At 45.4% G+C, this 23,694-nt stretch overlaps 1 long non-coding RNA gene across 1 annotated transcript in view; it reads right to left on the reverse strand.

The window, feature by feature from the left end:
- LOC146810130 (uncharacterized) overlaps nt 1–23,694 on the reverse strand; it is a 96,392-nt gene that overhangs the window by 17,714 nt on the left and 54,984 nt on the right. The window contains exon 2 of the long non-coding RNA XR_014965632.1: nt 417–657. This is a non-coding gene — a long non-coding RNA (uncharacterized LOC146810130). The remainder of the gene's footprint in view (nt 1–416; nt 658–23,694) is intronic.

Here is a 23,694-nt window from a genome sequence, read left to right on the forward strand (position 1 = left end):
AAGAGAACTTGTAACCTATTACACATGATATAACAATCACAAATCTACATTATATTTATATATACATATATATTTAAAAAAACAACTCACATCACATATAAATACAAAATGTCAACTTTTCCTCTTTCTCTGACTTTTTCCTAATTCAAACTGTCAGGATAAACCGCTTAGACAATTCCGATTTCTCTAATAATTTCCAAAGGGAAAGAAAAACAGTCTGCCAAGTTTAACTAAATAAACCTCTATTTCTCTGACAATTCCTAAACAAAAAGTCTGTCAGGATCAACAAAACACATTTAATTCTCTCTCGGACGATTCCTAAACAAAGGTCTGCCAGGATTAACTAAATACACATCTCCGTTTGTTACAGTTGTGGCTCAATACACAAGGATTCGACGATCGCCCTTTTTTCCTACCTTATCTGGCCGCTGCAGACGTCCCCCAGACCGGTACCCCTGTCGTCCAAAAAACAGATCTTTCGTATCAACGGGCATCTGTCATCCTCCTCAAATTGTGCATGACTAAATTAGTTGTCCAAAGGGGCCCCGAAGGGGAACCTCCCCAGCGGCAGGCAGGAGCAAAGGGGATCTCCTGGCTGGCTCGCCACAATGTCGGGAAAAAATCCTTTAAGCAGTGCAAATCATTTAATCACCACATCTGCAACAAAAGGGAGTACAAAAAGGTTTATTGTACATACCAGGCTAATTCAGCTGGGAGAGTGATGTGCTATGAGCGAAGCACAAGTCAGTCTCAACTAACATACACTTCAAGTCTACTTCTTATAATACTAATTTTGGCCTAGATCCATATTTAATACAATGTTCACAATAGAAAAGCTTCCTGCTTTTCCGTTATGTCCCACCCAGATTACATACAGTTATTTAAAGAACAGCTCTTTCCTGTGGTTTGTGAATTCTCATGCCAAACTAAGAGACTACAATGGAAAACATTCTTGCAGCTCTGAATTTCCTGTTAAATATCCTAATAAACGTAATGGGGCAACCCAGAGTCCCTCAGAACCTGGGTATACGTATTCAAGAAAGAGAGAAATGGTTCTGTCGGGGGGTCAATTACTTGTAGTACATAGCCAATGCTTATGGGTATCAAAATCAATGATTTTTCAAAGAACAAAGTATAACACACAATAGAGAAATTGAGTCAATCAAAGATTTTAAAAATAAATAAATTGATGAACAAAAATTAGTCGAAGGCTGTCGCAATTTACACTTTCAATTGTAAAAGTGAACTGGGTGACTGTGGTGAACAGTGGCATGGGATAAGTGGTGATAGAATACTGTATACAACATCAATTGTAAACAATGTGACGAGAAGGGGAAAAAACAATTTCATAAAAAGTCCTTATTGTTTTACACATATGCTTAATAATCCAATGATGAATGGGACTGTATTCTTAAGCTTTGTGTGGACATAGGTAGTACGCCGATGTTTCGACCCTGTGTATCGCGCAAAAGTGTATGCGTCAAAGCGGGTCTTCCTCGAGGAAGGAGGGGGAGAGAAGTGGCAGCCTAGAAATGAATTTAGGGAGCGCAGTCAGGTGTGTGTTATAAAGCAAAGGAAAGAGTCACTAAACGACCAAAAGATAATGAATCTTACCCAGAAGAGGATTTAAACTTAACACTGCAATATGGGATTCTTGGTCAGGTAAGTGTGGGAGAATAGATCACAGTGGGACTCCACCAGCCGGATTGGAGTCTGTTGGGACGAAGATTTAAATCAGTCTATGGCAAATTAGTGTCCAAAAGTGAAACAAAGCTAATATACAAGGGCTAAAAATTACCTTGTGTGGTTAAAGAATTGAACATCCAATAATCAGTTTGGAAATTAATTTTAACATCAGTCCGTTTGTTTTGAAACGAAAATGAGGACTGTATCAATTTAAAGTCTAACCAAAAGACTAGAATCAGTCAATGGCAGCTTTGTTTACTAAAGTGAAACAAAGCGAGTATGCGAGGGCTAAAACATACCTTGTGTGGTTAATGATTTAAATATCCAACAATCAGTTTGGGAATTCATTTAACATCAGTCCGATTTTTCTGAAACGAAAATGAGGACTGTATAAGTCTAAAGTCATAACTTGGCAAGGAAGCGCGAAGCGCGCTCCGCTATGGTGTTCTGATTAATGCTCACCGTGATCTGAAGATTAACACGACGTTCCGTCCGTCAGTTTAGGCAGAAATGAGAGTCGGGTCGCGAAGACGCTGTAAATAGTCTAAACAGTGCGTGGTTAACGTGAACTTATGCTCGTGTTACCTTGGCAACCGCATGAAGCGTCATGCGGGGGAAGACGTGTATGCGCTCGGGCTGGAGCCCAGCTGCTGATCAGAGAATTGAGATCAATTGAGACGCCTTTCAGGGGATCATGCATGGGGCGCGTAAGAGCGTGTGACTGTAATTAATACAATTGCTGTAAAACGCTAATGTGCAGTAGGCTGGATTAACTTGCATCAACGTGTAAATAACACGCGTTGGTGCATGAACCTATTGACAATTAAGATTTAGAATAATGTTTCAAGGAAACACACAATTTGGGCCAAGTATTAAACGAGAGCCGTGCGTAGGGCGCGTGAAAGCGTGTGTATGTAAAGGTGTCGTTAATACAAATGCTTTGGGACGAATTGTCAGCGTGTGTATGTAAAGGTGTCGTTAATACAAATGCTTTGGGACGAATTGTCTTGCATAAACATATAAATAACACACATCGGTGCATGAAACATTTCAAGTGATTTGGGCTAAGTATTACATGAGGAATAGCCAAACATTTCAAGGTTACTGATACTTAAAACAGTTTAACACAGCGAAAATTAATCTGTTCATTTCTAGATATTTGTAGTAATGCATTTCCTCAGTAGGCTGAAATGTCTTCCAAGGCCATATTGAAGTGGTGTGTAAGGGCATGTAAAGAACACACAATAGTGCATAAATCAAGAAATAATGTTCACAGATAACACACGAAATGTGTAACAGCTATACATTTCAATAATCTATATTGATGACGTCTTGATGGTATGGACAGGTACTGAAGAAAGATTAGTAGAATTCAAATCATGGTTGAATACGCGGACCACTGACATCCAATTCACCATGACCTACAACAACGAAAGCATCAATTTCCTAGCTATTACTCTATTAAATGAAGATGGTAAGCTGATAACTACACTACACTACACTATACAGGAATCCGACAGAGCGTAATACTACTCTTAAATATGACTCACACCATCCCAGATGCCTCAGGGACAATTTACCTTATGGCCAATTTCTTAGACTCAGACCTAATTGCACCAGGAGATTTCACTTCTACAGAGAAACGGATGCTTTGATCAAAAAACTCTGTGATCGGGGTTACCCCAAAGGTCTCCTTAACAGATCAAGAAAGAGGGCCTGGTACCGCCCAAGAGAAACCTTGTTAGAGAGTCAGCCGCCCATGAAAGATACAGAGAAATTAGTATGTGTGACCATGTTCAACACACGCAGCCATGAAATTAAAAAGGTACTTCTAAAATACTGGAACCTGGTTGACACTGAAATTGGAATCCATGAAAAACCGCTCTTTGCCTTTAAAAGAGCTAAAAACATTAAAGACTTTGTTGTTAACTCGTACTTGGAGACTGAGAAAGTACCAGACATCAGGCAGCAACTCAATCTACCACCATTGATTGGTCATTTCAAATGTTCTAATTGTAAGGCTTGCGCGACTGCTATGATTGGCTCATCTTTCCAGCACATGGGGAAAACTTTCAATCTTAGGCAACATAGCAATTGCAATAGCAATAACGTCATCTACGCCATACGATGCCCGTGTAATGAGATATACGTTGGCCAAACCATCCAAAAGGTCAAAACAAGGATTCTACAGCATCAGAGCAGGATCTGCTGCAGGGTCCAAGATGCCCCCTTGGTTGAGCTCTTTTCCTTAAAAAACCACACAGCAGATGACCCAAAGTGGTGGGTTCTGGATAAAATAATTCTACACCCAAGAGGAGGCAGCATGGCCGCACTACTTAATCTAAGTGAATGCAGATGGATACACACTCTAGACTCTGTAAACACAGGGCTTAACGAACTAGAGGAGACACACAGGCAAATGGTTAAACTGTAGAATGCACTGTACCTCATACACCAGTACTCGTGGGTCCCACTACTGTGCCCTCCCGCCCCCCCCCCCCCTTTTTCTAGATAACCTTTAGTATGGAGCCTCACTGAGTTTTTAATTTTACACCACGTAACTACTTGGCCACTCAAGAGTTCCTCTGCCATACACTATCAATTCAAGTATTAAAACATTTGAACAGATTAATGTTCGCTGTTTTAAACTGGCCTATCCATCAAGATTATTGACATGTATAGCTGTTACACATTTCGTGTGTTTTCTGTGTAACCAACAAAGTGAGATAGTTCTTCCCTCGCACTGCGACAAGTAATGGCGTTCAGGCACCAGCAGGGCACTTCTCTAGTTGTTCCAGCTTGGTGTGAAATTCAAGTACAAAATCCAGACCTCCCCACTCCCTGAGGTGCTGCAGTGGGCACGAGCAGGTCAGCAGGAGAGCACCAGCAGTGTGAGCAGGAACAGAGCAGCCCAGATGCCGGATGCAGTGCGAACATTGTCAATCAGAGTTGTGTGTGAGCTTGTGGAATTTTGGTCTGGGGGGTCTGACCAGGCTCACAGGTGTCATGCAGTATCACGGATTCCACTCCAAAACTTGGCAGGCACAATGCTCAGAACTGCGGGCAAGTTACAGTGGGAGGCAGCCCATTGTATCATTCCATTGCCATGCAATATGTGCTCCTGTCTGCAAGAAGGGGCTGGGCCAGCGCATTTGCTGTAGTTATATGGCACTCTGGCAGCGCACACACGTCATTGTTGCATTACATAATGAAGGCCTGCCTTCCAGCTCTAGCATTCCTCTCATACAGAAACCCCGGCCATTCAGTGCATTATTCATCCCCACCACTAACCTCCCCAGGCAGCCAGATGATGAAGTGCTTCCGGGCTGGGGCAGTAGCCACCCCACTGCGGGCCTCCCCCATTTGCAGCACGGTCTCTGCGCAATCACCAGGCAGTCACAAGCAGCCATTTGCCATGTAGATCCTGGCAGGAAAGACAGTGTCGCCGCGATGTCCCAGGTGGTGTACCGCAGGTCACGGCATCCCAGCACACCCACGCAGGAGACAGCATCCGCCGTTCCCAAGTAGTCTTCCAGCAGAATTTTGGTCCCCGCCGTCATCCCCACAGGTGTTGGCAGTCCGGCTCTCCAGTTAGAGATCTAGCCCTACAGCAATCATTTTTTGCTCACTACGCTATTCCAGTTTGGACCCAGGCATATGCATGTCAGTCTTGGCCCTGTTCCCCATGGGAACAGTCCAGTCAAACTGCCAGGCCAGGTCCTCCCTGGACCGCAAACAAGCATCCTAGGAGCAGTTTCGGGGTATCACCTCTCATCATCCAGGGCAGTGTGAATCCAGTGACATGAAGAGGACGGGACACACGTCTGGGCATTCCCTTCCCATTTGGGATGGCAAATGCAGAAAGAGCAATTGATGGACAGAATGCTGAACAATGTCAAATGCCACCAGTCAGAGATCTAGGCCTATATCCATATATATTTTGCTCAGCACACCATTCCAGTTTTGACCCAGCCATATGCAACTCAGTCTAGGCCCTGCTTCCTATGGGAACAGTCTAGCGCGAACTGCCAGGCCAGGTCCTCCCTGGGCTGGAAACAAGCAACCTAGGAAAGATTTCGGCACATCACCCCTCATCAGCCAGGATAGCTTGAATCTAGTGGCATGGCAAGCATTGGTCCACATCTGGGTATACCCGTACCACTTGGGGTGACAAATGTAACAAGCATTTGCAAAGCAATAGGTCTTGCATTTGTGCGAGTTACAGATGGATTGGCTGGGGCAGCTCCTCCACTAGGGAAGAGGAGCACCGCAGTGCGAGAAGCAGGAGGATAAAATGGTAAAACTACCATATCATTTTTCTGCTTCTCGCACTGCGAGAAAGCAGAAGGATTTGGTTAGGGGCGGTTGGGCGGGTTTGGCCTATGGCAGGGGAGGAGTGGTTTGCCTAATGCAGAGGACGCTGACTGTTTGGTCGGCCCTCTGGAGCCGCTCAAACCAGTTATGCAATGCAGCCTACATGGAGAACATGGCCTCCCTGTAAGCCCCATCCTGGGCTGCGTCCCGACCAATCACGCTCCACTGGAGCGTTGTGATTGGCTTAGGGGAGGGGAGGGAAGCTGTCTGTGGCTGCTTCCTGAAGACAAGACGCGGGACCATGACTACGCAGGACCCAGCCGGCAAAAAGGTAGGTTTACATTTTTTAAAATTATTAATTAAATTAACACCCCTTCCCCCGCCCCCGCTAGAGACATGCCAGCCGCGACTGGTGGGTTAACCCCTGTCATACAGGAATTGCCCATTAAGTCTCTGTCAGGGCCTGCCCAGCAATTCACAGACAGTGACACTTCCTCCCACCTCTATGGCCTGTTGCAGCCCTGCAGGACAGTAGGTCACTGATCGTCCGTCTAAGGGGGCGCCAGGGAATCCTCAGATCTCAGTCCAATGGGACGGTGGTGGCCCCCGTCCTACTCACCCCAGAAGCATGGTGAACGCTCTAAATGTCCCTGACACTCTCCCGGCCCCACCAACTCTGCTGGGAGACAGTGTACTTACGCAGAGAGGAGTAAAATGGGGGAGAAGGTGCGGTTGATCAGCTGCTCCCATGGCACAGCTGGACCTGGCGGGCTCGATAGCTAGGCTGCAGGCAGGACCCTCCGGAAGGTTGGAATTTGCTCCAGGCTTCAATAAAAGACCAGGAAGAGTTAATTCATGAAAACCAGGGTGACCAAGGCCAGAGGGGACTAATATCAAACAGACAAGGAGGAACAGGATGAAGTGATACAGCATAAGATATACCAGGACTAGAGTGAAGCAGCCAGGTGAATGCGGAACAGGGAGATCAGGACCGAGAGGACCAGTGTCACAAGGAACATAATAAGCAGTAGCAGGAGGGCCAGGAGGCCCTGGACCAGCAAGACAAGGGTTAATAGAGTCTGAGAGCACCAATCAGGATCAGGGGACGAGGAGGACTAGGGCAAGAAGTAAGAGACCTAGGTGGACAGACCCATTAGGACCACTGCCAGAACAAGGGGAAACAAGACCCGGCATATGCAGACTGTGACCACAGAAAATAGCTGAAGGAGGACTAGGGGACTAGGAGCAGGAGGACCAGGGCAGGGAAGATCGCGACCAGGAAGGAACAGTGCGAGAAGGACCTAACTCAGAACAATCAGAAAGAAAACAAAGGACCAGGAAGTGCAGGCCCAGTGGGACTAGGATTAGAAGGACCATGAAGATCAGAATCAGGGTGACCCAACACCAGAATGACAAGGATAATATTGACCAGTGTGACCCATACCAACTAGGAACTGGGAGGATAAGGCTCATGGGGTAAGCACATTAAAAAAACTAGGCCCAGGAGAGCCACTATTGGGGGGAACAGAACAGATGGGACCAGGGTCAGAGGGCCATGAACAAGGTCGAATAATAAAACTCTTGTGCCAGGAGGAATGGATGTGACCGGAGGACAAGAGGTCTTGGAAGGGCTAGGGAAACAAAATAAAGTCCAAGGGCACCTGTAGACCAATTCCAGGATGATCAAACAAAGGAGTACTAGAACTAAGAAGACCGCAAATACATGGGCTAGGGGGACTAGGAACAGAGGAATTGGAAACTGGCAAACCAGGGAGACTAGGTGAACCATGAAAGCAAGAACAGGAGGGTGAAGGAAACAGAAATAGGGTGTAAGAGGATCAAAATGGTCAGTACTGGAAAGTTGTGAAACGGGAGGACCAAGACAAGGAGCAGTAGGGCTAGAGTATCTGGGAAGGATGATAAGAAGACCAGGACTAAGACTGGCATGAAGTAGATCCTGGAACATTAAAACTAGGAACGGCTTGGATGATAATTGGTGGGCCAGGACATATTATTTCAGAAACATGAGGACATGAAGCAGGAGGACGAGAACCAGGATTAAGAGTATTGGAGCCAGGTTCAGGAGGACTAGGAAGTTCAGGACCAGGAAGACAGTAGCCTGTGGAACAAGGATAAGCAGGAAATGGACTAGGGTACTAGTGTAAAGAAGACTAAGTAAACTAAAAAGATTAGGATCTGAAGGACCACAAACACGGCAAGGAGGGCCATGAAGTTCAGAACCTAAGGCTCCAGGGTCGGATTACCACGTGGAACAAAATATCAGGACCAGAGTGAGAAGTATCAAATGTAGCAAGGCCAGCCAGACACCGGAGCACAAGACTGGACAAGAGTGGGAAAGAGGACCAGGACCAAAACAACCAGGCTCAGTGGGATCTGGACAAGGAAAGGAAAAACAGGATCAAGAGGGCCAGGATCAGTGGGAGTAGCACCCAGAGGACCTCATGGTCAACGAACAGAGCCAGGAGGACCAGAACAACCCAAACCACAAGGACAATGACTAAGAGAGGCAGGTCTAGGAAGAGACCATGACAGAGGAGACCAGATGGGGCAAGAGGACCAGCAGGACCAGGACCTGCAGACCCAGAAGGTAAAGGGTGAAGAGCACTAGGACAAGGTCAGCAGGGCTAAAAGCCCAGAAGGGAACAGGGCCAGGACTGGGGAAACCAGGAAAAGACAGCATGGCCAGAAGACAAGGTTTATTTTAACCAGCATGACAAAATAGGAACAAGAAATATCAGAAGGACCAGAACCATGGAGGTTAGGACTAGAATGACTTAGAAAACCAGGCTCAGGAGAAATGAGCTGAAGCGAACACAAACTAGAAGGACCAGGATCAAGAGGTTTATGTCCACAGTGTACAGTATCACAAAAAGGATAAGGACTATGACAACGAAGGATGGGAGGATCAGATCTTAGAGGCCCAGGAGGATCAGACCAGGGATCTAAGCAACCAAAACCAGAGAAATAAGCTCCAAGATGACTAGCACACAGAGGGCCAAAGGGACATGGACAAAGGAGACCTGCAAGATCAGGGTAATGAGGACCAGTGCTTTGTGTATGAGGATCAGGAAGACCAAGGTAAGGAGGAAAAGGAGGCTCAGAACCAGGATGACCACAGAGAGAAAAACCAGGCCATAGGGTTTGGAGCTGAATGGCCAGGAGGATGGGGAACAGAATTTCCTGGTCCAGGAGGAGCAGATAAAAGAAGGCCATGACAAATAGGTGTAACATCTAGAGAACAAGAAACAGGAGGACCAGACTGCTCCAGAGAGGACTAGGAAGATCAGGAAAATGAGGACTCTGACCAGTAGGACCAGGAGATCAGAATACACATGGAAGATGAGGAGGGCCTGGATCAGAATTACTGAGAGGACCTGGAGCACAGCAAGGAGGACTAGACCAAGAGGACCAAGAACACAGCTACATGAGTTATGAGGGGCAAGACCTTAGGATCAAGGCCCAGAGTACCACATGAAGCAAAAAGACCAAACCCTGGGGTAGCAGGACAAGGGTGAGGAGGTCAGGGGGACCAGGACAGCCAGAGCCAGGAAGATCAAGGGAACAGGACCAAAATGACCGGCTTAGGAGAACCTAAACTTAGTACAAACTTTGGGTCCTTCAACTTTGAAGCACTTACCTGTTTTATTTGTGTTCTCGTACGAGAAGGAGAACTCCACAAGGACCAGGCAAATAGGACCAGTGAGACCACAACCAAGGGGACTAGGAAGATCAATGCATAGACCCCCATAAGAATCAAGACCTGTCCTATGAGAACGAGAAAGATCAGAGTGAGGAGGAAAAGGAGGACAAGAGCAAGGTGGACCCAGATTGTAGGAGCTAGGAGGACCAAGCAGGTGGCTAGGGCTAGGTGGAGGAACAGGATGACCAGAATGAAGGAGATCAGGACTAACAGAATATGTTAGTGCTGAATCAGGATGAAAAGGAGCAGTAGGAAATGAAGTTCTAGGTGCAGGAGTATCAAGACCAGATGGAGGAGGGCCAGGAAGACTGCGGTGATCAGGATCAGTTACACTAAGGCTATTTGGACTATGGACATGAGTGGGGAGGATATAGTGGAGAATTAGGGTCATTCTAAGTGGCACCAGGAACAAGGCTAGGCAGACCAGGAGTACTAGAACGAAAAAAACTAGGACCTGGAGTACCAAGTGCAGTATTAGTACCAGGACCTGTTGTAGGATGTGCAGGTTGATGATAAACAGGAAGACCAGGACAACCAGAGCAAGGAGGAACAAAAGCAAACTTAACAGAACCAAAATGACCAAGCCCAAAAGGACCTAATAATGAGTACATGGTATAATGTGGAAAATCAGGATAGGGATAAGGGCCTGGAGTATCAGGACAACCCAAACCAGACTCAGAAAGATGAGGACAAGAAGAGTCCATAAATAGCAGACCAGCAGCACTAGGACCAGGACAGCAGAGGGCACCAAGGCCAGGGAGACAAGAAAAGACCAATAACAAGCAAGGGTCAGGATCTGGAAGTGTGAGGAAGGAATAGAACTAGTAGTAGCAACTTCAGGAAACCAGTAAAAGAGCGACAAGAGCTAGGGGGAGCAGTGCCAGGGGAGGACCAGACCAACCTAGATAAGGAGGGCTTGGAACAGGACCAGGAGGAGAACCAAGACCGGCCTTTAAGGGCCAGGAGGAGGATGCCTGTGTGATTCTAGGAGGCCTTGTATTAAGAAAAATTACAGCATACAACTTTGTGATGTCAGTGACAGCAACTGGTGTCTGATGCTGGTACAGTGGCCTAAGGTTGAATCAAAAGGAGCGGGGCTGAAAACTTGGCAGAAGGGTCTATAGGTGGATGGGTAAAAAGGCAGTGGACTGTGAAGGATAGCAGATAGGGTTGGAGAAGCTCTGAGGGCTGAAGTCAGCAAAAATGGGCAATGGCTTATAAAGGGGAGGTCAATGGGCTGTCGAAACCAGCAAAGTGGAACTCATGATCAGAAGAAGGCACTGGTGAGCAGAGAATAGGGTCGGGATGCTGCATACCGACGGGATCAGATGGCCGGCAGAATGGGACTCTGAGTAACAAAGGGCTCATATAGCCAGCTGCATTAGCATAGAAAACCCAGGCCAGCTGTGGTTGCTCCAACACCAGATAAGTGGTCCGTGAAGCACTAAGGGCAAGTTGAAGCGTGGCGGAGGTGTGAATGCAGCGGAAGAGTTTGGAAGAACAGCAAAGAAGCCCTAAGTAAAAAGACTGGTAGTCTGCAAAAACTCTAGGCTGTCAGAAGAATGTATGGTGGGGTTTTAAGGCTAAATCAAGGATTAGAAGGGCAGTAAGAACAGCAGTCATCACACAAAAGTGGTCTGGTAGTGTCAGGTGGGCTATAGGGGCAATAGAAAAAAAATCCAAAAGCTAAACGGGACTGTGGGAGCCATAAAACGGGTGCTGTGATTATCGAGGGGCAACCAGTAAGCTCAGTGGTCTTTGATGCCTACCAAAGTGGTGAACTGACTCTTTAGAATCTGCTAAGGATGGTCGAAGGAGAAAGGGGAAAGTGAAAGAGGGCAATGTGAAGGCTGACAGAGTGCTGGAGGAAGGTCTGAGTGCCAAATGCAGCAAGGGGGATGATGGACTGTCTAACTGGTTGTGAGGGTTAGCCAAGGATGGTCTAAAATAGGTTCAGCGAATCAGTTGTGGGCTTTAGAAGGTTGTAATAGATGGCTTTGAAATGTAACAATGTAGGTAGAGGTCTTAGAATTGGTATGGAGGCTGTGCATACCTGACAAAAAGAAGATGCCTGAGGTTTTGAGAGCCAGCTGAAAGGCTGTTGTGCTGATAGAGTAGCTTATTGAAACACTTACATTGACAGAACTTATCATTAACACTGGGTGGAGTTCGCGGAGTGCCGCTACACGGAACTCAGCGGAGTGACCCAGAAACTCTGCTACTCTACGCAGAGTTCTGCGAGCGGGCGGAGTAACAGTAGCTTCAGGTGTGGTTGGGACAGAAAATAGAAAAGCTCCTAGCTTGTTAATTTAAAAGTGCACATACTGTGGAGGTGTTCATCCCACAGTGGAGGACTGACCCTGGGCGCTGCCGGTGGTGGCAGTGCTGGTTGTGCAGGTTCTGCTTCTGGTTGCCTGCCAATAGCATTTGCTGTCCGAGAGCAGTTGCAGCTCCTCTGCATAGAGCTGCAGCATTGTTTGATGCTACCAGCTAAGACACAGCGAGTTGATCTGTGCCGCTTGTGGCTGTGTGTGTTTGATTCACCCTGAACAGAAGCACTTCTGGTGTCTGTCTTGTTGTGAAGGGTGATAGTGGCCTGCATGGCACCGGTAAACTCCACTATCCTGCGGAGGCGCAGTTTTTGCCAAACTTTGCACTCCAAGCGGAGGGTGGAGTGACAAAAACTCTGTGAACTCTACCAGCGAAGCGGAGTTTATGCCAGCCTTACTTATCAGCTTTTGTAAATAGTAGCCTATGGGTTCTTATGGATGAAACATTGAACTGAACTGAGTTCTTGCAGAATAATCTGACAATCTCTGAAGGTCAGAATAGGGCTCTAAAATCTATTTTAGAGAGAAATGGATGAGCCAGATAAGCTTTTAGTACTGGCAAAAGGGGAGGGGCTGAAGGATCCTGAAAGCCAGTGTGGATCGGCAAGCGGATTCCAAGAGTTAGGGGCACTGGCTTACTGGCTGTAGACCCAGCAAGGGGTGGTGCCATTTGTGTTTTGTGACTTATTAGTCTTGACTAGATCTTTTTATGTGTTAAGGGAGAGTGCAGTCTACTGGCCTCTCTCACATAAAGTTCTACCTTTGTGTGACTCTAAGACCATTGCGTTGACATTCAATGTATGTGTTGCGTGTGTGGATGTGTGGTGGTGGCTGTGTAGCCCTTGGTTAGTTGTATGACTGTAAATGTGATGAGAGTCTGAGTGCTGAGACCTGTGGATTACATTTTGGTTGGCCCTTGTTTTAGCCGGGCACAAGATGGAGGATGGATATAACTTTCTCAGACAGTGGATGTGTACTGACTGTATTACTATGGCTGGAGGATGGAGTCCCAGACACTGAAGTTAGTGAAGTTGGAGATACATCTACTTTGATATCAAATGAGTTCCTTGTTAGTACAGGACTGCTGATTAGTTCTTACTGAGCATTGCTATTTGGCAGATGGTATTGGTGTGAAATGAGCCATCTGTTTATGTTACTAAAGGCAAGGATGTTTCTAAGAAGGCTCTCTCTTTTCGTATGCCCTGATTACTGCTTTGGGAAAGATGATGGCAGTCAGGTGCAGAGATCTTATGCTTTGTTGTATCCATGTTTTTGATACTCCTGTATGGAGCCAACACTACTTCTACCTGCTGTGAAAGCCACCAGCCAGAAAATTAAATTTCAAAGACAACCACCCCAAGCTGGTTGTGTAACATAAGACATTGGATCCACATCCCTTTTGTGGAAAATCAGTGTCAATGTGAGACGGTAAAATGATTGAATCAAAGGACACAAGAATGGAGGTAACAAAAAGTCTCTGGTTATTCTCATTGTCTTATTCCCCACAATATTTGTAATAAAGTCAACAAATAAAATATCTCTATCCGTCTCTTTTGTTCTGTGCTTTTCTCGCCACAGTCAAACAGGTGAAACGTCTTGTGCCCATGCACTATATTAATCTCCTGCTACTAGGACAAGTTACCGGGTAGCCTGGGTTGAAGGGCCAGTAGCCAATCACACCCAGAATGGGTACAATTTGGGGTGCTACAGTCCTGAGATAACCCCCAGTCAGAAAAGGAAAACAGTTTCGCACTTCCAGAGGACACCTTCGCTTGTCTAGTTCACCCAGGGGAAATATAGGAATAGCTGTAATAACTAATTGGGTAGGATGATATAGTATTTGCAAGCTATGCACAGGACTGTCATCACAATAAATGTTTTCTGATCTTGAGAGGACAATGAAATAATCAATTAAATAGCATAATTCCTATACCACCTCAACCTTACCCTCTCATGATGATTATTCTGAGAACAAATGTTCCTGTACGTTTCCCCACTAGGTTGTTTGGGAATACCACAACAACCACAGCACCAGAATTGAGATGGAAGAATCGTTTCACTGTTGGTCTAAGGGACATCTTAAGTGGCTTACTGAAACACAATATTTATCTTATTGACATGCACAAAACATACAAGATACCAAGGCTAAAACTAAACACACCTACATGTTTATATATGTTGACTCTGTGGTCTGAAACCGACTGCATGAAATCAGCTCTACAGTATTTATTAAAGAACAATAACGTGTTTAATGAGAGGATAATTAATACTCACAAGTCTGGAACATCAACTGTGTCAACAGGCCTATAATGGCAATGTATAGAGGCTGCCTTTTGAGAATCACATATTTGGAAATCAGATTACGCAGGATATATTCTTAAGTAGTAAATAATCTTTATTTCGATTTACTCAATAATCATAAAAGATAAAAGTCGTGTGTTAAAAAAAGAAAAAGAAAAAAAGGGAACACAATGGTACTTATTACAAAAGACATTTAAAACCTTTTTTAGGCACATACTGGTTCAATTCATCCAATTTAAAATATACATAGACTCATAAAATACTATTAAAACCAGGACCCCGGCTTAGCATGTGTATTATTATTACTAAGCACACAGTATTTTATTCAAAAACAGGGCACCTTTTATATAGCCTATGACTGCCGTCATCACCACCTGATCCTGTAAAAGTTGTAAAAATAAAAAGGCAGGGGGATGTTGGATGAAGCCCTTCGCTTTTAAAGGTGGTAATAAATATCTTCTAGGGAACAACTCATAGTATGTACAAAATAAGACCAGATGTATTGGGGTCTCGGGGAACGGTTGTTACAAGGGCAAATTAAAAGAGCGTGAGGATCAAGTTGGCCGGCGGGAAGCAAATCATTGTATGGATAGTACCCAAGCGAAATTTGGTAAGTAATGATCTATCCGTGGGGTGCTTAACTGTCGCGAGATAATTTTCAGGGCCACTAACAGTTTCAACAACAGGAAAGATCTAGTGGAGTCTTTCGTCACCACCCGAGCTTCCCTTTCCTCATTGGCTTTATTAAGAAATGTTTCTATTAAAGCTCTGATGAGATGTGGCTTATCAAAGATGTTCGTGCAATCGAGGGAGTGGGCAACCGATTTTATATAATTAATCCACGGTATCTTAAGCCCTTTGGTGCAATCCATGCAGTCCTCAATCACAGCCCTGTTAAACCACAAGCTCTCATTAGCCCAAACAGAGATCCATAATAATAACAGTGGAGCCAGTTTAACCCCTTTGCCACGGCAGGAATTCCGCCGCGGTGCTGGGGGGGGGGTTTGGGGGCAGCGCGGTGGCGCTGTGCTCGTGACGGAACCGCTCCGTCACGAGCCACGGTTGAGCTGTGCTCATGACGGAGTGGTTCCGTCACGTCTCCGCCTACTGCACTAATCGCCCGCACAGGCGGGGAATTAGCGCCGCGTGGGCGGAGCGGTGGCCAGCGGCCGCAGCATGACGGAACCACTCCGTCATGAGCACAGCGCAACCGTGGCTCATGACGGAGTGGTTCCGTCATGAGCGGGGAAGGGGTTAACCTCGTCCTCCATGTAGTTTAGGCCCAATTCCTCGTGATTGACAAATGAGGAGCTGTTTGGGCTCACCCCCAAGAGCTTCCTACAAAATCGTTCCTCGTCCAGCTGGATTCCTTTACACTTACGGTACCCCCAAATAGCAGCTCCATAGTCAGGACTGGGAGACACTTCATAAAAAAAATTGTACCAGGGGCAGCACAGGCTTGTTGCCTACTGACATTGAAAATCTAAATATGGCACAGTAGGCTTGGGTGAATTTAGAACAGCGGCTAGATATGCAGGGGAGCCAGTCATTCTGGTAGTCAAAAGAGATCCCCAGATAGGGGAACATGAAAACCCTAATAAGGTGTTGCCCTTTGATGACAATGGGCCTCGTATTAGCTGTCCTCCTCCCACAAGCTATATAGTACATCTTGGAAATGTTAGTGTCTAGGTCCAGGTCGTCCATGAACTTCACAAACAGATCCACCAGGAGTTTTAGCCCGTTAGCCATTTGGGCAATCAGTACGACATCATCGGCGTATAACAAGGACGGGACCCTACTTGTCTTTACCCTTGGCAGATCAACTCCAGTTGCACTCAGACATGCATATAGGCTGTTAATATATAATAAGAACAGTAGTGGGGCCAGCACGCATCCCTGCCTGACCCCTCGTGGTAGGCCTAAAGGTTCAGTGGTTTCCCCCTCAATGCCATATCTAACACAAGCATTTACGTCTGTGTGCAGGGCTCTGAGTAAAATAACCAGGTCGACAGGCAGCCCCAGCGCCCCAAGGATATCCCAGAGCTTGGACCTATTCACCCAATCGAAGGCGCTGCTAAGATCCATAAATGCAAGGAAAAGAGATCCCTGCTTTGCTACAACATACTTCCCTATGATAAGGTTGAGGTTCAAGCATTGTTCAATGGTGCCCATCCCTTCCCTGAATCCATATTAGACGGGGAAAAAGATGCCTTTAGCCCAAACTTCCACACGCTGGAGAACAATAGGCCCTTCTACCTTTACCACTGAACATAATAGGGAAATTGGTCTGTTGCAGGTAGGGTCCGACCGATTCCCCTTCTTTAAATTCAGGGATTATAGTAGCTGTTTTCCAGATAAGCAGAAAGCCAAGTTGTGTTTCAGCGTTGAGTACATTAACCAACACTGATGCCCAAACATGAGGTTCATTCTTGTAAAGGTCCATGAGGATTCCGTCTGGCCCAAGTACTTTATTGGACGGACTGCCCATGATAGCCTTGTAAACCTCGTCAAACTTAAACCTGATCTCCAAAGGGTACAAATTATCCACATCCCCCCTATTAAAAAGAAGGTCTTTATCCAACGCATAGACCTTTTGATAGTGTGTAACCCAAGTGGCTGGAGGGATGGAGGAGCCTATATCATCTTGTACAGCCACATTGAGCTGCCTACCATTAACCACCACGGAAAAAACCCTAGAGTCTCTAGAGGCACAATTTGTAACTACCTGATCCCATGAAGGTTCTGTAAGCTCCACCTTCCTCTTCGCTAGGACAAATTTATAAGCCCCCCTAGCCTCCTTAATATTGTCTTGGTTGTGAGGTAAGGTGTTTAGAACGTCTCGCAAATAGTTGCTCGCCAACCGGTATGACTTGTTGAACCAGCCCGGATTGGTGCCGTGAAACCACATGCTTGTTCACTTTGGCCTTTGAGCGCTTACGGCACTTAACCCTCAGACCCCTGTCCTTTGTGGTTAAACCAGTCAGGCCTGGGTCAGAAGTTACATCAGTACAGGAGTTACATCTGGATCTACGTCAATTCCTAGCCCAATCTCTGGGATTATGGTCGCTAAAAGTGGTTTCATGGACCACTCCTGAGCCCAGGAGAGGTCCATGATATATTCTTTATCCACTGTCCTTGAAGCTTGTTTCTCCATTAATTGGGCTTAAATGATAATGTAATTACCAACTGCGCAGTCATTTTGTTCAAACAATATTTACTCCCCAAACGTTGCTAGAAAAACATATGACAAAAATTGACTGACATTTGGCCAGATACCTAGATGCTTTTTTTTTTTTATATGTATGGTTTTTATTCATGCTGCCTTCAGATTGGAATTCAGCCAATCTATGATACTGAGTGAAGGGGTCATATGCAACTGGTTCTAATTTAAAAAGATCACTGTGGATCCAATATTGCTAGGGTTATCAGATGGCATCATGTCACTGGAATACAACTTTTCCAGTACTAGACTTTGCTTTTACAATTCCTTGTGTTCAGGTGTTTTAGCCTTATTTGTTTAATTGAACTAAACCAGAATTTGCAAATTACATAATGCACAGATTTGTTGAATGAAAACTCGGAACAGAAAAATAGGTGTTCATAACAGGGAGCCTTTTGGTAATGCTACATCTGTCCCTGGTGCATTCATGGCTTTGTGAGTAAAAGTGAGTACATAGCTCTACAAAAGGAAACAGCTTCACCTATCCCTGAAAAGGATCTAATGATTATTTGCAACCTCATCAGATACATGTAAAAGAGCAGAAGCATTGGTGGAGTAAGTGACAGCTCCATAATGGGGCTTCCTAGTCGCTTTGTCTTATTCCTTGGTACATTTGAGTGGCATTCTGTACCATGGCTGCCAAGGTAACTTGCAAAAAGTCAAATGTTCGCTTCAATGGCTATTGGGACCTTTAGACAGTGCTGTTTGGATACAAATTGCATTTGGGAGAGTTTTAGCACTAACTTGCATACGGAGACAGATGCTAATTGTGTTCACTCTTTGCATTTCTAGTGGCAAGTGTCTGTTGAAGTATGTTTTAGGATTATTCATTTCAGCTGATTAGACAGCAGCTTGGTAAATAGTAATGTTTCTCTGCTATTTGCCTAATCAGGGTTCAAATAGTAGATAGTGTCTGCTGCTTTTTAATTTTAATTAAATTTCAGTGCAATTTGTACGGCTGCTGGCCAAACAGGACATCATTTCTGCTATTTAGTCAGCAGTGGGGTAAAGTTAATTTGCTATTTACATGGCTGCTGGGGAAATTGTACATAATTGTCTGCCATTTTGCCGGTAGCCGGGTAAATAGTGAAGATTCTTGTCAATTTTCATGCCAGCTGGACACATAATAGATAATGTCTACTATTTAGCCACAAGCTGGGTCATTAGTAGTGTTTGTTTGCTATTTACATTTCAACCACAGCTGGGAAATAATGACTTTTTCTTGCTATTCGCATGGCCGCCAGCAAAATAGGACATAATGTACTCTAGTATTTATCATACCCTCTGGGTAAATAGTGCTGTTGCTCTGATATCTGCAAGGAGGCCTGCCAAATAGTAAACAATCTCTACTATTTAGCCAGATGGGCTGGTAAATAGCAGGGGCAATTCACTATGCATCTGGTGGTTGGCTAAATAGCTTCCAAACAATGTACTATTTGGTTGGCGGCCAGATAAATAGCCACTTCCCTATCATCAAGTGTTGGCTCAACAGAAGTTTAATGCAACAACTTTCAATAGGGAGTGTGGCTGTCATTTGTCGTTGTACTTTGTTATTGATTGACACACAGCAGGTACTGACACAACACTGAATTCACTTTTCTGTGCCAATAAAAAGAACTAAGAATAGAATTTAACTCCCATAATTAAATTGGGCTGTGCTATTTTATAACCGGTTTTACCATGCCTATTATTTTTTTGGTTGTCTTTACGCAGTATATAGAATATGCAGGCAAAGCCCAATTTGGAATCCGCCTCAGTCTCACAATATCTCGGGAGTCCCGCCCACTTGAGGTCACCGAGTTGAACATATTTATTCCATGCCAAAAGCCGATTAACTTCCTGTGATAACTGGCAGCTGAACTCCAGTAGCATGCACATTTTCCTCGCCTTACATAGTTTGCTTCATTTTCTGACTTGAATTTTGAATTTGCTTTCCTCCAATCTTTGACTATTGGAAGTGTGTTTTTAATTTTCCCTAAGTTGATCACCAACTCTCTCTTGAGGCCAAGAACAAGACATAACTGGCACTAGTTCGATGGAATCATTATCCCTGGCTTTGGAGATAGACTGCCAATTGTGAGATTTCCAAAACAGTCCAGTGCCTTTGAAAAGTAGGTAGGCCTATGGCAAGACTGAAGTATTACTGACTTTTACTCCACCCCTCAGGCAGATAAGCTTTTCATCCCTCTACATATTATTTTTTTACGAGTGCCCACCATTCACCTGACCCAAGGGCCCCAACTATTCAGTGCTATTGCTGATTGCTTACACTGCATTATGCACAACATTATTTGACCTATATTTAAGGTCTTGCTTAAGCAGCACGCATGCACTGTTTGCAAGGTCTGGTGTCTTGATTAAAAGGACTTTGTCCCACCTGCTGCTTACCATAGGTTGACTCCAGCATTGTTTTCTTTGCTGCCTCCTAATTGGTTCACGCATCCGAGACCTCACTTCCATTGGAGGCAGAGGAGCACTGTCCAAGTACAGTTTCCTTCCTCTTTCATTCTTTATCTGGTGTTTTTCGAGTCCTTCTTTTTTTTTTTTAGTTGTTGCTTGGCCGTCACAGTTAGTGCCTCTGCATTAATAGAGCGGAAACATGCACTGTTAACGCACAGTACGAGACACAGGGCCCGATTCACAGAACTAACTTAAGACAAAATCCTAAACTTACTACCATTTTGGTATTCACAGAAGGCACTTACTCATTTTGGTATTCACAGAAGGCACTTACTCATTTCGGTATTCACAGAAGTTAGGAGTCCTAACTTTAGGACTCCTAAATGCCTTCTGTGAATACCGAAAGTCTTAAAATTTGGATTTTTCTCAGTTTAGTAGTAGTATAGTTAGGACTCCTAACGTTAGGACTCCTAAATGCCTTCTGTGAATACCGAAAGTCTTAAAATTAGGATTTTTCTCAATTTAGTAGTAGTAAAGTGAGGACTCCTAACTTTAGGACTCCTAAATGGCTTCTGTGAATACCAAAAGCCTTAAAATTAGGATTTTTCTCAGTTTAGTAGTAGTAAAGTTGGGAGTCCTAACTTTAGGACTCCTAAACTGAGAAAAATCCTAACTTTAAGACTTTCGGTATTCACAGAAGGTATTTAGGAGTCCTAAAGTTAGGACTTCTAACTTCTGTGAATACCGAAGTGAGTAAGTGTCTTCTGTGAATACCAAAATGAGTAAGTGCCTTCTGTGAATACCAAAATGGTAGTAAGTTTGGATTTTGTCTTAAGTTAGTTCTGTGAATCGGGCCCACAGTGTTTTATTTTCGATGTGCACTTCATTTAAATTCATTGGCGATTTGTTTCTCCTCTTTCATGGACAGTATCACTTTTGCAAGATGAAAGTGGCCATAGAAGGGGGGGAGAGGAGCTGGGAAATGTGCTTTGTTTAATGTGTGGTGTTTGCGAGCAGAGGAAGGATGTTAACTCTTGAAATGAGACTCTTTTTGATGGTTTCACTGACCCCAGCACCTGTACTTCATTTCTATTACCAATGAAACTGCAGAGCAGGGGTTCAGAAGCTGACGCAAGTATAGCAAAGGGGAACGAGAAACAAGCGCTGGAAGTGCGTCATAGATTTCCAAAGGCAACACATCTGCCCTTGCTGCAATGTAGGAAAAAACGAATCTGTTACAAAGAAACATGAGTGCTTTTTATGCCTCAGCATCATGAACAGAGACAGTGGAATATGTACCTGCTTGGAGAGGGAGTGACTAATATTTTCTTTCATTTTGGTAGAGAGGTGTAACTTACTCCGACACTTTCTCTGTTACCTGCTCTGTAATGTCTTTATTTATCTGAACAGCTAATCGCCAGAAAACAAGTCCTAACCATCCTGTTTGTCCACTCATTTCTTTCTGGACGTCCAACCATGCTCTTGTAGAATGAAACACTGAGCTTACAGCCTACAAAGACATTAAAGGCATAACATTGCACAATAAACATACCACAAAAGAGATCTAAACTCTACAAGAAAGGAAACACTAAGGGGTATATTCACAAGAACGTGTGCTAAACATCACCAAAAGTGCTAACGCAACTTTACACATAGAGCCCATTGTGGGAAGATAACCCTGTGTTAACGTGGAATTCACAACACGGCGGTAGAATGCGATAGTCCACCGAAAACGCCGCTAATGTCCGCGATACAACCACTCCGACGGAGATAAAAACACACGGCAGGTGGTAATAAGCACAACAAAAGCCTGAAAAAGCAAGACAGACCAAACAGAAAACAACAGCCAACCACAATGGAGGCAACCCGAGCAGACAACCTCACCAAACACATTGGCAACAAAACATTGTACATGGCAAGCCAACTTGGACAAGATGAATGCAGCCTGAGAGTGAAGGAGGGCAATGTCAGAAAACCAGAACTCCTACAATGATGCGAAAGGCACAAACAAGCAGAAACAGGCCAACAACAAGAAGGCAGCACTGCACACCGGAGGTGGGAGTCCCGCGCCACACCAGGAGCTGGATGACATGGAGGAGATGGTCTCCACTACTTCAGTCAGGGGATGGTGGCAGGACTTTGGCACCGACAACTGCACCAAACAACAGACATAACAGCAACAGGGAGAGGAACCAGCAGGGACTGGGGGACAGGGGGAGATGGGCATAATGGCACATATGCACAACTAAGCACAGCACAACTGCAGACAAACCATGCCCAAGAGTAACAACACCAACCAGGAGCACAAGTCACAAAGCCCGGCAATGTCACACCACTGAACAAGCACAGTAGTGAAGACAACACTGCCTGAAAGGGAGAAGAGTGAGCCAAATCAGAGCTGAAGGGACATCTCACACACAATGCAACACACACACATAGGAAGCAGAGCACCACAACATCCAACACAATGTGGTACAAGCACCAACTTGTGCACAACCAAACACAGGAAACAAGTGCACCCGCCTGTGGCCGGTAAAAGGCCACATGCATCTGGCAAAGCACGAAACAGTGACATGACAATGCACACGTACAAACACACAGTCCTGATGGGGTAGCAATGCACTGATGGCAGGGAGCCAGAGAGTCCATGACACACACATTGGCTTACAAATCAAGACACAAAACAGTTGGAGACAAGTGAAAGTGCGGAAACTTTCACAACAAGTGCGAGTAAGTACAGCCAAGAGAAGTGTCACGATATGCAGACAAATGCAGCAGCATGCCTGAATGAGGAATGTAGGAAAGCGCCCATGTCCACCTCGGGGGAGTCCCTCACCAACACAAGTCAGTGCCAACCCACCTTTGATGTCCGCGCCTGGAACATGAATCCTGGCCATGTCCACTGTCGTCTCAGGACATGTGACCATATCCACAACATGCAACCATGTGTCATGACAAATGCAATGGCTCACATCCAGTTGTGGCTGCAAGATACCCTGTCACTCGTCCATGAACACGACTGCAGCTGCGTAGGCCAACATCTCCAGTGAGCGAACGTCGTCCACCACATCTGACATGTCGTCAACATAATCCATCAGCTGACCCAGACAGATGTGCTGACTCCAACGACTGGACCCAATGTGCACCAAAGCCCAATCGGGTAGTGGCTCAATGTGCTCACTGCACACGACGACTCCTGAAATCTCCCAGGTCCAGTTTCCAGCCTGAATACCAAACATCCATGCATGCCATAAGCGGTCATCCTGGTGACACTCCTGGTCATGGACCAACAGGGGGCGCACACACACGTCGAAATCCGGGTCAGCTACTGTTACGTTGGAGAGACAGACATCCATGGACCACTCAAATATGCACGAGCGACAATGCAACACAGGCTGCACGCAGGTGATGTGCGCAAGGCGGAAGCTCAGCCGGTAACTGAACGGCAGTGCCCCCAGTACATGCAGCAGACGTGCACGGTACAGCTCCATGTGACTGGAGTAGACCATGTGTCTGGGATGGTCTGCTATTGCGTCAGTGGCTCTGCTTGAAGCGGCACTGACTTGCCCTGAGACAGTCCGTGGATGAAATGGCACAGCTCGGTGCAAAGAGCAGTGTCTGTGTGCAACGGGTGCAGGCCTTGGGTGGGGTGGGAGTACGTGTGAAGGCCATATCACGCATGCCAACTACGACCAAGGACCACTGCATATGGGATGTGTACA

The sequence above is a fragment of the Triturus cristatus genome, chromosome 7, assembly GCF_964204655.1.
Source record: "Triturus cristatus chromosome 7, aTriCri1.1, whole genome shotgun sequence".
In the NCBI taxonomy this organism is placed as follows: Eukaryota; Metazoa; Chordata; class Amphibia; order Caudata; family Salamandridae; genus Triturus; species Triturus cristatus.